The following is a 14,247-nucleotide window of genomic DNA, read 5'->3' on the forward strand; positions in this document are numbered from 1 at the left end:
TTGACATAAGATAACTCAAAAGCTTCACCAAAAACGCACAACTGTTGATTCTGAACAATATTCACTCACATTCAGTCATTTTAATCTGACTGTATCCTAAAATTACTGTTTGATATCTGCCGACGTCAAAAACTCAAAAGCTTCACCAAAAACGCACAACTGAAAATTATTCACTCATATTCAGTCATTTTAAGCTGACTGTATCCTAAGATTACTGTTTGATATCTGCCGACGTCAAAAACTCAAAAACTTCACCAAAAACGCACAACTGTTGATTCTGAACAGTATTCACTCATCTGAGTCATTTTATGGATAATTTGACATAAGATAACTCAAAAGCTTCACCAAAAACGTACAACTGTTGATTCTGAACAATATTCACTCACATTCAGTCATTTTAATCTGACTGTATCCTAAAATTACTGTTTGATATCTGCCGACGACAATAACTCAAAAGCTTCACCAAAAACGCACAACTGTTGATTCTGAACAGTATTCACTCATCTGAGTCATTTTATGGACAATTTGACCTAAGATAACTCAAAAGCTTCACCAAAAACGCACAACTGTTGATTCTGAACAGTAGTCTCTCACATTCAGTCATTTTAAGCTGACTGTATCCTAAGATTACTGTTTGATATCTCCCTACGTCAAAAACTCAAAAACTTCACCAAAAACGCACAACTGTTGATTCTGAACAGTATTCACTCATCTGAGTCATTTTATGGACAATTTGAGCTAAGTTAACACAAAAGCTTCAACAAAAACGCACAACTGTTGATTCTGAACAGTATTCACTCACATTCAGTCATTTTATGTTGACTGTATCCTAAGATTACTGTTTGATATCTGCCGACGTCAAAAACTCAAAAGCTTCACCAAAAACGCACAACTGTTGATTCTGAACAGTATTCACTCACATTCAGTCGTTTTAAGGTGACTGTATCCTAAGATTACTGTTTGATATCTGCCGACGTCAAAAACTCAAAAGCTTCAACAAAAACGCACAACTGTTGATTCTGAACAGTATTCACTCATCTGAGTCATTTTATGGACAATTTGACCTAAGATAACTCAAAAACTTCACCAAAAACGCACAACTGTTGATTCTGAACAGTATTCACTCATCTGAGTCATTTTATGGACAATTTGACCTAAGATAACTCAAAAGCTTCAACAAAAACGCACAACTGTTGATTCTGAACAGTATTCACTCACATTCAGTCATTTTATGTTGACTGTATCCTAAGATTACTGTTTGATATCTGCCGACGTCAAAAACTCAAAAGCTTCACCAAAAACGCACAACTGTTGATTCTGAACAGTATTCACTCACATTCAGTCGTTTTAAGGTGACTGTATCCTAAGATTACTGTTTGATATCTGCCGACGTCAAAAACTCAAAAGCTTCAACAAAAACGCACAACTGTTGATTCTGAACAGTATTCACTCATCTGAGTCATTTTATGGACAATTTGACCTAAGATAACTCAAAAACTTCACCAAAAACGCACAACTGTTGATTCTGAACAGTATTCACTCATCTGAGTCATTTTATGGACAATTTGACCTAAGATAACTCAAAAGCTTCACCAAAAACGCACAACTGTTGATTCTGAACAATATTCACTCACATTCAGTCATTTTAATCTGACTGTATCCTAAAATTACTGTTTGATATCTGCCGACGACAATAACTCAAAAGCTTCACCAAAAACGCACAACTGTTGATTCTGAACAGTATTCACTCATCTGAGTCATTTTATGGACAATTTGACCTAAGATAACTCAAAAGCTTCACCAAAAACGCACAACTGTTGATTCTGAACAATATTCACTCACATTCAGTCATTTTAATCTGACTGTATCCTAAAATTACTGTTTGATATCTGCCGACGACAATAACTCATAAGCTTCACCAAAAACTCACAACTGTTGATTCTGAACAGTATTCACTCATCTGAGTCATTTTATGGACAATTTGACCTAAGATAACTCAAAAGCTTCACCAAAAACGCACAACTGTTGATTCTGAACAGTAGTCACTCACATTCAGTCATTTTAAGCTGACTGTATCCTAAGATTACTGTTTTATATCTCCCTACGTCAAAAACTCAAAAGCTTCACCAAAAACGCACAACTGTTGATTCTGAACAGTATTCACTCATCTGAGTCATTTTATGGACAATTTGACCTAAGATAACTCAAAAGCTTCACCAAAAACGCACAACTGTTGATTCTGAACAGTATTCACTCACATTCAGTCATTTTAAGCTGACTGTATCCTAAGATTACTGTTTGATATCTGCCGACGTCAAAAACTCAAAAGCTTCACCAAAAACGCACAACTGAAAATTATTCACTCACATTCAGTCATTTTAAGCTGACTGTATCCTAAGATTACTGTTTGATATCTGCCGACGTCAAAAACTCAAAAACTTCACCAAAAACGCACAACTGTTGATTCTGAACAGTATTCACTCATCTGAGTCATTTTATGGACAATTTGACATAAGATAACTCAAAAGCTTCACCAAAAACGCACAACTGTTGATTCTGAACAATATTCACTCACATTCAGTCATTTTAATCTGACTGTATCCTAAAATTACTGTTTGATATCTGCCGACGTCAAAAACTCAAAAGCTTCACCAAAAACGCACAACTGTTGATTCTGAACAATATTCACTCACATTCAGTCATTTTAAGCTGACTGTATCCTAAGATTACTGTTTGATATCTGCCGACGTCAAAAACTCAAAAACTTCACCAAAAACGCACAACTGTTGATTCTGAACAGTATTCACTCATCTGAGTCATTTTATGGATAATTTGACATAAGATAACTCAAAAGCTTCACCAAAAACGTACAACTGTTGATTCTGAACAATATTCACTCACATTCAGTCATTTTAATCTGACTGTATCCTAAAATTACTGTTTGATATCTGCCGACGACAATAACTCAAAAGCTTCACCAAAAACGCACAACTGTTGATTCTGAACAGTATTCACTCATCTGAGTCATTTTATGGACAATTTGACCTAAGATAACTCAAAAGCTTCACCAAAAACGCACAACTGTTGATTCTGAACAGTAGTCTCTCACATTCAGTCATTTTAAGCTGACTGTATCCTAAGATTACTGTTTGATATCTCCCTACGTCAAAAACTCAAAAACTTCACCAAAAACGCACAACTGTTGATTCTGAACAGTATTCACTCATCTGAGTCATTTTATGGACAATTTGAGCTAAGTTAACACAAAAGCTTCAACAAAAACGCACAACTGTTGATTCTGAACAGTATTCACTCACATTCAGTCATTTTATGTTGACTGTATCCTAAGATTACTGTTTGATATCTGCCGACGTCAAAAACTCAAAAGCTTCACCAAAAACGCACAACTGTTGATTCTGAACAGTATTCACTCACATTCAGTCGTTTTAAGGTGACTGTATCCTAAGATTACTGTTTGATATCTGCCGACGTCAAAAACTCAAAAGCTTCAACAAAAACGCACAACTGTTGATTCTGAACAGTATTCACTCATCTGAGTCATTTTATGGACAATTTGACCTAAGATAACTCAAAAACTTCACCAAAAACGCACAACTGTTGATTCTGAACAGTATTCACTCATCTGAGTCATTTTATGGACAATTTGACCTAAGATAACTCAAAAGCTTCAACAAAAACGCACAACTGTTGATTCTGAACAGTATTCACTCACATTCAGTCATTTTATGTTGACTGTATCCTAAGATTACTGTTTGATATCTGCCGACGTCAAAAACTCAAAAGCTTCACCAAAAACGCACAACTGTTGATTCTGAACAGTATTCACTCACATTCAGTCGTTTTAAGGTGACTGTATCCTAAGATTACTGTTTGATATCTGCCGACGTCAAAAACTCAAAAGCTTCAACAAAAACGCACAACTCTTGATTCTGAACAGTATTCACTCATCTGAGTCATTTTATGGACAATTTGACCTAAGATAACTCAAAAACTTCACCAAAAACGCACAACTGTTGATTCTGAACAGTATTCACTCACATTCAGTCATTTTAATCTGACTGTATCCTAAAATTACTGTTTGATATCTGCCGACGACAATAACTCAAAAGCTTCACCAAAAACGCACAACTGTTGATTCTGAACAGTATTCACTCATCTGAGTCATTTTATGGACAATTTGACCTAAGATAACTCAAAAGCTTCACCAAAAACGCACAACTGTTGATTCTGAACAATATTCACTCACATTCAGTCATTTTAATCTGACTGTATCCTAAAATTACTGTTTGATATCTGCCGACGACAATAACTCATAAGCTTCACCAAAAACGCACAACTGTTGATTCTGAACAGTATTCACTCATCTGAGTCATTTTATGGACAATTTGACCTAAGATAACTCAAAAGCTTCACCAAAAACGCACAACTGTTGATTCTGAACAGTAGTCACTCACATTCAGTCATTTTAAGCTGACTGTATCCTAAGATTACTGTTTTATATCTCCCTACGTCAAAAACTCAAAAGCTTCACCAAAAACGCACAACTGTTGATTCTGAACAGTATTCACTCATCTGAGTCATTTTATGGACAATTTGACCTAAGATAACTCAAAAGCTTCACCAAAAACGCACAACTGTTGATTCTGAACAGTATTCACTCACATTCAGTCATTTTAAGCTGACTGTATCCTAAGATTACTGTTTGATATCTGCCGACGTCAAAAACTCAAAAGCTTCACCAAAAACGCACAACTGAAAATTATTCACTCACATTCAGTCATTTTAAGCTGACTGTATCCTAAGATTACTGTTTGATATCTGCCGACGTCAAAAACTCAAAAACTTCACCAAAAACGCACAACTGTTGATTCTGAACAGTATTCACTCATCTGAGTCATTTTATGGACAATTTGACATAAGATAACTCAAAAGCTTCACCAAAAACGCACAACTGTTGATTCTGAACAATATTCACTCACATTCAGTCATTTTAATCTGACTGTATCCTAAAATTACTGTTTGATATCTGCCGACGTCAAAAACTCAAAAGCTTCACCAAAAACGCACAACTGAAAATTATTCACTCATATTCAGTCATTTTAAGCTGACTGTATCCTAAGATTACTGTTTGATATCTGCCGACGTCAAAAACTCAAAAACTTCACCAAAAACGCACAACTGTTGATTCTGAACAGTATTCACTCATCTGAGTCATTTTATGGATAATTTGACATAAGATAACTCAAAAGCTTCACCAAAAACGTACAACTGTTGATTCTGAACAATATTCACTCACATTCAGTCATTTTAATCTGACTGTATCCTAAAATTACTGTTTGATATCTGCCGACGACAATAACTCAAAAGCTTCACCAAAAACGCACAACTGTTGATTCTGAACAGTATTCACTCATCTGAGTCATTTTATGGACAATTTGACCTAAGATAACTCAAAAGCTTCACCAAAAACGCACAACTGTTGATTCTGAACAGTAGTCTCTCACATTCAGTCATTTTAAGCTGACTGTATCCTAAGATTACTGTTTGATATCTCCCTACGTCAAAAACTCAAAAACTTCACCAAAAACGCACAACTGTTGATTCTGAACAGTATTCACTCATCTGAGTCATTTTATGGACAATTTGAGCTAAGTTAACACAAAAGCTTCAACAAAAACGCACAACTGTTGATTCTGAACAGTATTCACTCACATTCAGTCATTTTATGTTGACTGTATCCTAAGATTACTGTTTGATATCTGCCGACGTCAAAAACTCAAAAGCTTCACCAAAAACGCACAACTGTTGATTCTGAACAGTATTCACTCACATTCAGTCGTTTTAAGGTGACTGTATCCTAAGATTACTGTTTGATATCTGCCGACGTCAAAAACTCAAAAGCTTCAACAAAAACGCACAACTGTTGATTCTGAACAGTATTCACTCATCTGAGTCATTTTATGGACAATTTGACCTAAGATAACTCAAAAACTTCACCAAAAACGCACAACTGTTGATTCTGAACAGTATTCACTCATCTGAGTCATTTTATGGACAATTTGACCTAAGATAACTCAAAAGCTTCAACAAAAACGCACAACTGTTGATTCTGAACAGTATTCACTCACATTCAGTCATTTTATGTTGACTGTATCCTAAGATTACTGTTTGATATCTGCCGACGTCAAAAACTCAAAAGCTTCACCAAAAACGCACAACTGTTGATTCTGAACAGTATTCACTCACATTCAGTCGTTTTAAGGTGACTGTATCCTAAGATTACTGTTTGATATCTGCCGACGTCAAAAACTCAAAAGCTTCAACAAAAACGCACAACTGTTGATTCTGAACAGTATTCACTCATCTGAGTCATTTTATGGACAATTTGACCTAAGATAACTCAAAAACTTCACCAAAAACGCACAACTGTTGATTCTGAACAGTATTCACTCATCTGAGTCATTTTATGGACAATTTGACCTAAGATAACTCAAAAGCTTCACCAAAAACGCACAACTGTTGATTCTGAACAATATTCACTCACATTCAGTCATTTTAATCTGACTGTATCCTAAAATTACTGTTTGATATCTGCCGACGACAATAACTCAAAAGCTTCACCAAAAACGCACAACTGTTGATTCTGAACAGTATTCACTCATCTGAGTCATTTTATGGACAATTTGACCTAAGATAACTCAAAAGCTTCACCAAAAACGCACAACTGTTGATTCTGAACAATATTCACTCACATTCAGTCATTTTAATCTGACTGTATCCTAAAATTACTGTTTGATATCTGCCGACGACAATAACTCATAAGCTTCACCAAAAACGCACAACTGTTGATTCTGAACAGTATTCACTCATCTGAGTCATTTTATGGACAATTTGACCTAAGATAACTCAAAAGCTTCACCAAAAACGCACAACTGTTGATTCTGAACAGTAGTCACTCACATTCAGTCATTTTAAGCTGACTGTATCCTAAGATTACTGTTTTATATCTCCCTACGTCAAAAACTCAAAAGCTTCACCAAAAACGCACAACTGTTGATTCTGAACAGTATTCACTCATCTGAGTCATTTTATGGACAATTTGACCTAAGATAACTCAAAAGCTTCACCAAAAACGCACAACTGTTGATTCTGAACAGTATTCACTCACATTCAGTCATTTTAAGCTGACTGTATCCTAAGATTACTGTTTGATATCTGCCGACGTCAAAAACTCAAAAGCTTCACCAAAAACGCACAACTGAAAATTATTCACTCACATTCAGTCATTTTAAGCTGACTGTATCCTAAGATTACTGTTTGATATCTGCCGACGTCAAAAACTCAAAAACTTCACCAAAAACGCACAACTGTTGATTCTGAACAGTATTCACTCATCTGAGTCATTTTATGGACAATTTGACATAAGATAACTCAAAAGCTTCACCAAAAACGCACAACTGTTGATTCTGAACAATATTCACTCACATTCAGTCATTTTAATCTGACTGTATCCTAAAATTACTGTTTGATATCTGCCGACGTCAAAAACTCAAAAGCTTCACCAAAAACGCACAACTGAAAATTATTCACTCATATTCAGTCATTTTAAGCTGACTGTATCCTAAGATTACTGTTTGATATCTGCCGACGTCAAAAACTCAAAAACTTCACCAAAAACGCACAACTGTTGATTCTGAACAGTATTCACTCATCTGAGTCATTTTATGGATAATTTGACATAAGATAACTCAAAAGCTTCACCAAAAACGTACAACTGTTGATTCTGAACAATATTCACTCACATTCAGTCATTTTAATCTGACTGTATCCTAAAATTACTGTTTGATATCTGCCGACGACAATAACTCAAAAGCTTCACCAAAAACGCACAACTGTTGATTCTGAACAGTATTCACTCATCTGAGTCATTTTATGGACAATTTGACCTAAGATAACTCAAAAGCTTCACCAAAAACGCACAACTGTTGATTCTGAACAGTAGTCTCTCACATTCAGTCATTTTAAGCTGACTGTATCCTAAGATTACTGTTTGATATCTCCCTACGTCAAAAACTCAAAAACTTCACCAAAAACGCACAACTGTTGATTCTGAACAGTATTCACTCATCTGAGTCATTTTATGGACAATTTGAGCTAAGTTAACACAAAAGCTTCAACAAAAACGCACAACTGTTGATTCTGAACAGTATTCACTCACATTCAGTCATTTTATGTTGACTGTATCCTAAGATTACTGTTTGATATCTGCCGACGTCAAAAACTCAAAAGCTTCACCAAAAACGCACAACTGTTGATTCTGAACAGTATTCACTCACATTCAGTCGTTTTAAGGTGACTGTATCCTAAGATTACTGTTTGATATCTGCCGACGTCAAAAACTCAAAAGCTTCAACAAAAACGCACAACTGTTGATTCTGAACAGTATTCACTCATCTGAGTCATTTTATGGACAATTTGACCTAAGATAACTCAAAAACTTCACCAAAAACGCACAACTGTTGATTCTGAACAGTATTCACTCATCTGAGTCATTTTATGGACAATTTGACCTAAGATAACTCAAAAGCTTCAACAAAAACGCACAACTGTTGATTCTGAACAGTATTCACTCACATTCAGTCATTTTATGTTGACTGTATCCTAAGATTACTGTTTGATATCTGCCGACGTCAAAAACTCAAAAGCTTCACCAAAAACGCACAACTGTTGATTCTGAACAGTATTCACTCACATTCAGTCGTTTTAAGGTGACTGTATCCTAAGATTACTGTTTGATATCTGCCGACGTCAAAAACTCAAAAGCTTCAACAAAAACGCACAACTCTTGATTCTGAACAGTATTCACTCATCTGAGTCATTTTATGGACAATTTGACCTAAGATAACTCAAAAACTTCACCAAAAACGCACAACTGTTGATTCTGAACAGTATTCACTCACATTCAGTCATTTTAATCTGACTGTATCCTAAAATTACTGTTTGATATCTGCCGACGACAATAACTCAAAAGCTTCACCAAAAACGCACAACTGTTGATTCTGAACAGTATTCACTCATCTGAGTCATTTTATGGACAATTTGACCTAAGATAACTCAAAAGCTTCACCAAAAACGCACAACTGTTGATTCTGAACAATATTCACTCACATTCAGTCATTTTAATCTGACTGTATCCTAAAATTACTGTTTGATATCTGCCGACGACAATAACTCAAAAGCTTCACCAAAAACGCACAACTGTTGATTCTGAACAGTATTCACTCATCTGAGTCATTTTATGGACAATTTGACCTAAGATAACTCAAAAGCTTCACCAAAAACGCACAACTGTTGATTCTGAACAATATTCACTCACATTCAGTCATTTTAATCTGACTGTATCCTAAAATTACTGTTTGATATCTGCCGACGACAATAACTCATAAGCTTCACCAAAAACGCACAACTGTTGATTCTGAACAGTATTCACTCATCTGAGTCATTTTATGGACAATTTGACCTAAGATAACTCAAAAGCTTCACCAAAAACGCACAACTGTTGATTCTGAACAGTAGTCACTCACATTCAGTCATTTTAAGCTGACTGTATCCTAAGATTACTGTTTTATATCTCCCTACGTCAAAAACTCAAAAGCTTCACCAAAAACGCACAACTGTTGATTCTGAACAGTATTCACTCATCTGAGTCATTTTATGGACAATTTGACCTAAGATAACTCAAAAGCTTCACCAAAAACGCACAACTGTTGATTCTGAACAGTATTCACTCACATTCAGTCATTTTAAGCTGACTGTATCCTAAGATTACTGTTTGATATCTGCCGACGTCAAAAACTCAAAAGCTTCACCAAAAACGCACAACTGAAAATTATTCACTCATATTCAGTCATTTTAAGCTGACTGTATCCTAAGATTACTGTTTGATATCTGCCGACGTCAAAAACTCAAAAACTTCACCAAAAACGCACAACTGTTGATTCTGAACAGTATTCACTCATCTGAGTCATTTTATGGACAATTTGACATAAGATAACTCAAAAGCTTCACCAAAAACGCACAACTGTTGATTCTGAACAATATTCACTCACATTCAGTCATTTTAATCTGACTGTATCCTAAAATTACTGTTTGATATCTGCCGACGTCAAAAACTCAAAAGCTTCACCAAAAACGCACAACTGAAAATTATTCACTCATATTCAGTCATTTTAAGCTGACTGTATCCTAAGATTACTGTTTGATATCTGCCGACGTCAAAAACTCAAAAACTTCACCAAAAACGCACAACTGTTGATTCTGAACAGTATTCACTCATCTGAGTCATTTTATGGACAATTTGACATAAGATAACTCAAAAGCTTCACCAAAAACGTACAACTGTTGATTCTGAACAATATTCACTCACATTCAGTCATTTTAATCTGACTGTATCCTAAAATTACTGTTTGATATCTGCCGACGACAATAACTTAAAAGCTTCACCAAAAACGCACAACTGTTGATTCTGAACAGTATTCACTCATCTGAGTCATTTTATGGACAATTTGAGCTAAGTTAACACAAAAGCTTCAACAAAAACGCACAACTGTTGATTCTGAACAGTATTCACTCACATTCAGTCATTTTATGTTGACTGTATCCTAAGATTACTGTTTGATATCTGCCGACGTCAAAAACTCAAAAGCTTCACCAAAAACGCACAACTGTTGATTCTGAACAGTATTCACTCACATTCAGTCGTTTTAAGGTGACTGTATCCTAAGATTACTGTTTGATATCTGCCGGCGTCAAAAACTCAAAAGCTTCAACAAAAACGCACAACTGTTGATTCTGAACAGTATTCACTCATCTGAGTCATTTTATGGACAATTTGACCTAAGATAACTCAAAAACTTCACCAAAAACGCACAACTGTTGATTCTGAACAGTAGTCTCTCACATTCAGTCATTTTAAGCTGACTGTATCCTAAGATTACTGTTTGATATCTCCCTACGTCAAAAACTCAAAAACTTCACCAAAAACGCACAACTGTTGATTCTGAACAGTATTCACTCATCTGAGTCATTTTATGGACAATTTGAGCTAAGTTAACACAAAAGCTTCAACAAAAACGCACAACTGTTGATTCTGAACAATATTCACTCACATTCAGTCATTTTAATCTGACTGTATCCTAAAATTACTGTTTGATATCTGCCGACGACAATAACTCAAAAGCTTCACCAAAAACGCACAACTGTTGATTCTGAACAGTATTCACTCACATTCATTCATTTTAAGCTGACTGTATCCTAAGATTACTGTTTGATATCTGCCGACGACAATAACTCAAAAGCTTCACCATAAACGCACAACTGTTGATTCTGAACAGTATTCACTCATCTGAGTCATTTTATGGACAATTTGACCTAAGATAACTCAAAAGCTTCACCAAAAACGCACAACTGTTGATTCTGAACAGTAGTCTCTCACATTCAGTCATTTTAAGCTGACTGTATCCTAAGATTACTGTTTGATATCTCCCTACGTCAAAAACTCAAAAACTTCACCAAAAACGCACAACTGTTGATTCTGAACAGTATTCACTCATCTGAGTCATTTTATGGACAATTTGAGCTAAGTTAACACAAAAGCTTCAACAAAAACGCACAACTGTTGATTCTGAACAATATTCACTCACATTCAGTCATTTTAATCTGACTGTATCCTAAAATTACTGTTTGATATCTGCCGACGACAATAACTCAAAAGCTTCACCAAAAACGCACAACTGTTGATTCTGAACAGTATTCACTCATCTGAGTCATTTTATGGACAATTTGAGCTAAGTTAACACAAAAGCTTCAACAAAAACGCACAACTGTTGATTCTGAACAGTATTCACTCACATTCAGTCATTTTATGTTGACTGTATCCTAAGATTACTGTTTGATATCTGCCGACGTCAAAAACTCAAAAGCTTCACCAAAAACGCACAACTGTTGATTCTGAAGAGTATTCACTCACATTCAGTCGTTTTAAGGTGACTGTATCCTAAGATTACTGTTTGATATCTGCCGAAGTCAAAAACTCAAAAGCTTCAACAAAAACGCACAACTGTTGATTCTGAACAGTATTCACTCATCTGAGTCATTTTATGGACAATTTGACCTAAGATAACTCAAAAACTTCACCAAAAACGCACAACTGTTGATTCTGAACAATATTCACTCATCTGAGTCATTTTATGGACAATTTGACCTAAGATAACTCAAAAGCTTCACCAAAAACGCACAACTGTTGATTCTGAACAATATTCACTCACATTCAGTCATTTTAATCTGACTGTATCCTAAAATTACTGTTTGCTATCTGCCTACGACAATAACTCAAAAGCTTCACCAAAAACGCACAACTGTTGATTCTGAACAGTAGTCACTCACATTCAGTCATTTTAAGCTGACTGTATCCTAAGATTACTGTTTGCTATCTGCCTACGACAATAACTCAAAAGCTTCACCATAAACGCACAACTGTTGATTCTGAACAGTATTCACTCATCTGAGTCATTTTATGGACAATTTGACCTAAGATAACTCAAAAGCTTCACCAAAAACGCACAACTGTTGATTCTGAACAATATTCACTCACATTCAGTCATTTTAATCTGACTGTATCCTAAAATTACTGTTTGCTATCTGCCGACGACAATAACTCAAAAGCTTCACCAAAAACGCACAACTGTTGATTCTGAACAGTATTCACTCATCTGAGTCATTTTATGGACAATTTGACCTAAGATAACTCAAAAGCTTCACCAAAAACGCACAACTGTTGATTCTGAACAGTAGTCACTCACATTCAGTCATTTTAAGCTGACTGTATCCTAAGATTACTGTTTGATATCTCCCTACGTCAAAAACTCAAAAGCTTCACCAAAAACGCACAACTGTTGATTCTGAACAGTATTCACTCATCTGAGTCATTTTATGGACAATTTGACCTAAGATAACTCAAAAGCTTCACCAAAAACGCACAACTGTTGATTCTGAACAGTATTCACTCACATTCAGTCATTTTAAGCTGACTGTATCCTAAGATTACTGTTTGATATCTGCCGACGTCAAAAACTCAAAAGCTTCACCAAAAACGCACAACTGAAAATTATTCACTCATATTCAGTCATTTTAAGCTGACTGTATCCTAAGATTACTGTTTGATATCTGCCGACGTCAAAAACTCAAAAACTTCACCAAAAACGCACAACTGTTGATTCTGAACAGTATTCACTCATCTGAGTCATTTTATGGACAATTTGACATAAGATAACTCAAAAGCTTCACCAAAAACGCACAACTGTTGATTCTGAACAATATTCACTCACATTCAGTCATTTTAATCTGACTGTATCCTAAAATTACTGTTTGATATCTGCCGACGACAATAACTCAAAAGCTTCACCAAAAACGCACAACTGAAAATTATTCACTCATATTCAGTCATCTTAAGCTGACTGTATCCTAAGATTACTGTTTGATATCTGCCGACGTCAAAAACTCAAAAACTTCACCAAAAACGCACAACTGTTGATTCTGAACAGTATTCACTCATCTGAGTCATTTTATGGACAATTTGACCTAAGATAACTCAAAAGCTTCACCAAAAACGCACAACTGTTGATTCTGAACAGTAGTCTCTCACATTCAGTCATTTTAAGCTGACTGTATCCTAAGATTACTGTTTGATATCTCCCTACGTCAAAAACTCAAAAACTTCACCAAAAACGCACAACTGTTGATTCTGAACAGTATTCACTCATCTGAGTCATTTTATGGACAATTTGAGCTAAGTTAACACAAAAGCTTCAACAAAAACGCACAACTGTTGATTCTGAACAGTATTCACTCACATTCAGTCATTTTATGTTGACTGTATCCTAAGATTACTGTTTGATATCTGCCGACGTCAAAAACTCAAAAGCTTCACCAAAAACGCACAACTGTTGATTCTGAACAGTATTCACTCACATTCAGTCGTTTTAAGGTGACTGTATCCTAAGATTACTGTTTGATATCTGCCGACGTCAAAAACTCAAAAGCTTCAACAAAAACGCACAACTGTTGATTCTGAACAGTATTCACTCATCTGAGTCATTTTATGGACAATTTGACCTAAGATAACTCAAAAACTTCACCAAAAACGCACAACTGTTGATTCTGAACAGT

This window comes from Trachinotus anak, unplaced genomic scaffold (genome assembly GCF_046630095.1).
Source record: "Trachinotus anak isolate AG129_WGS33_773 ecotype Australia unplaced genomic scaffold, CSIRO_AGI_Tana_v1 ptg000012l, whole genome shotgun sequence".
Classification (NCBI taxonomy): Eukaryota; Metazoa; Chordata; class Actinopteri; order Carangiformes; family Carangidae; genus Trachinotus; species Trachinotus anak.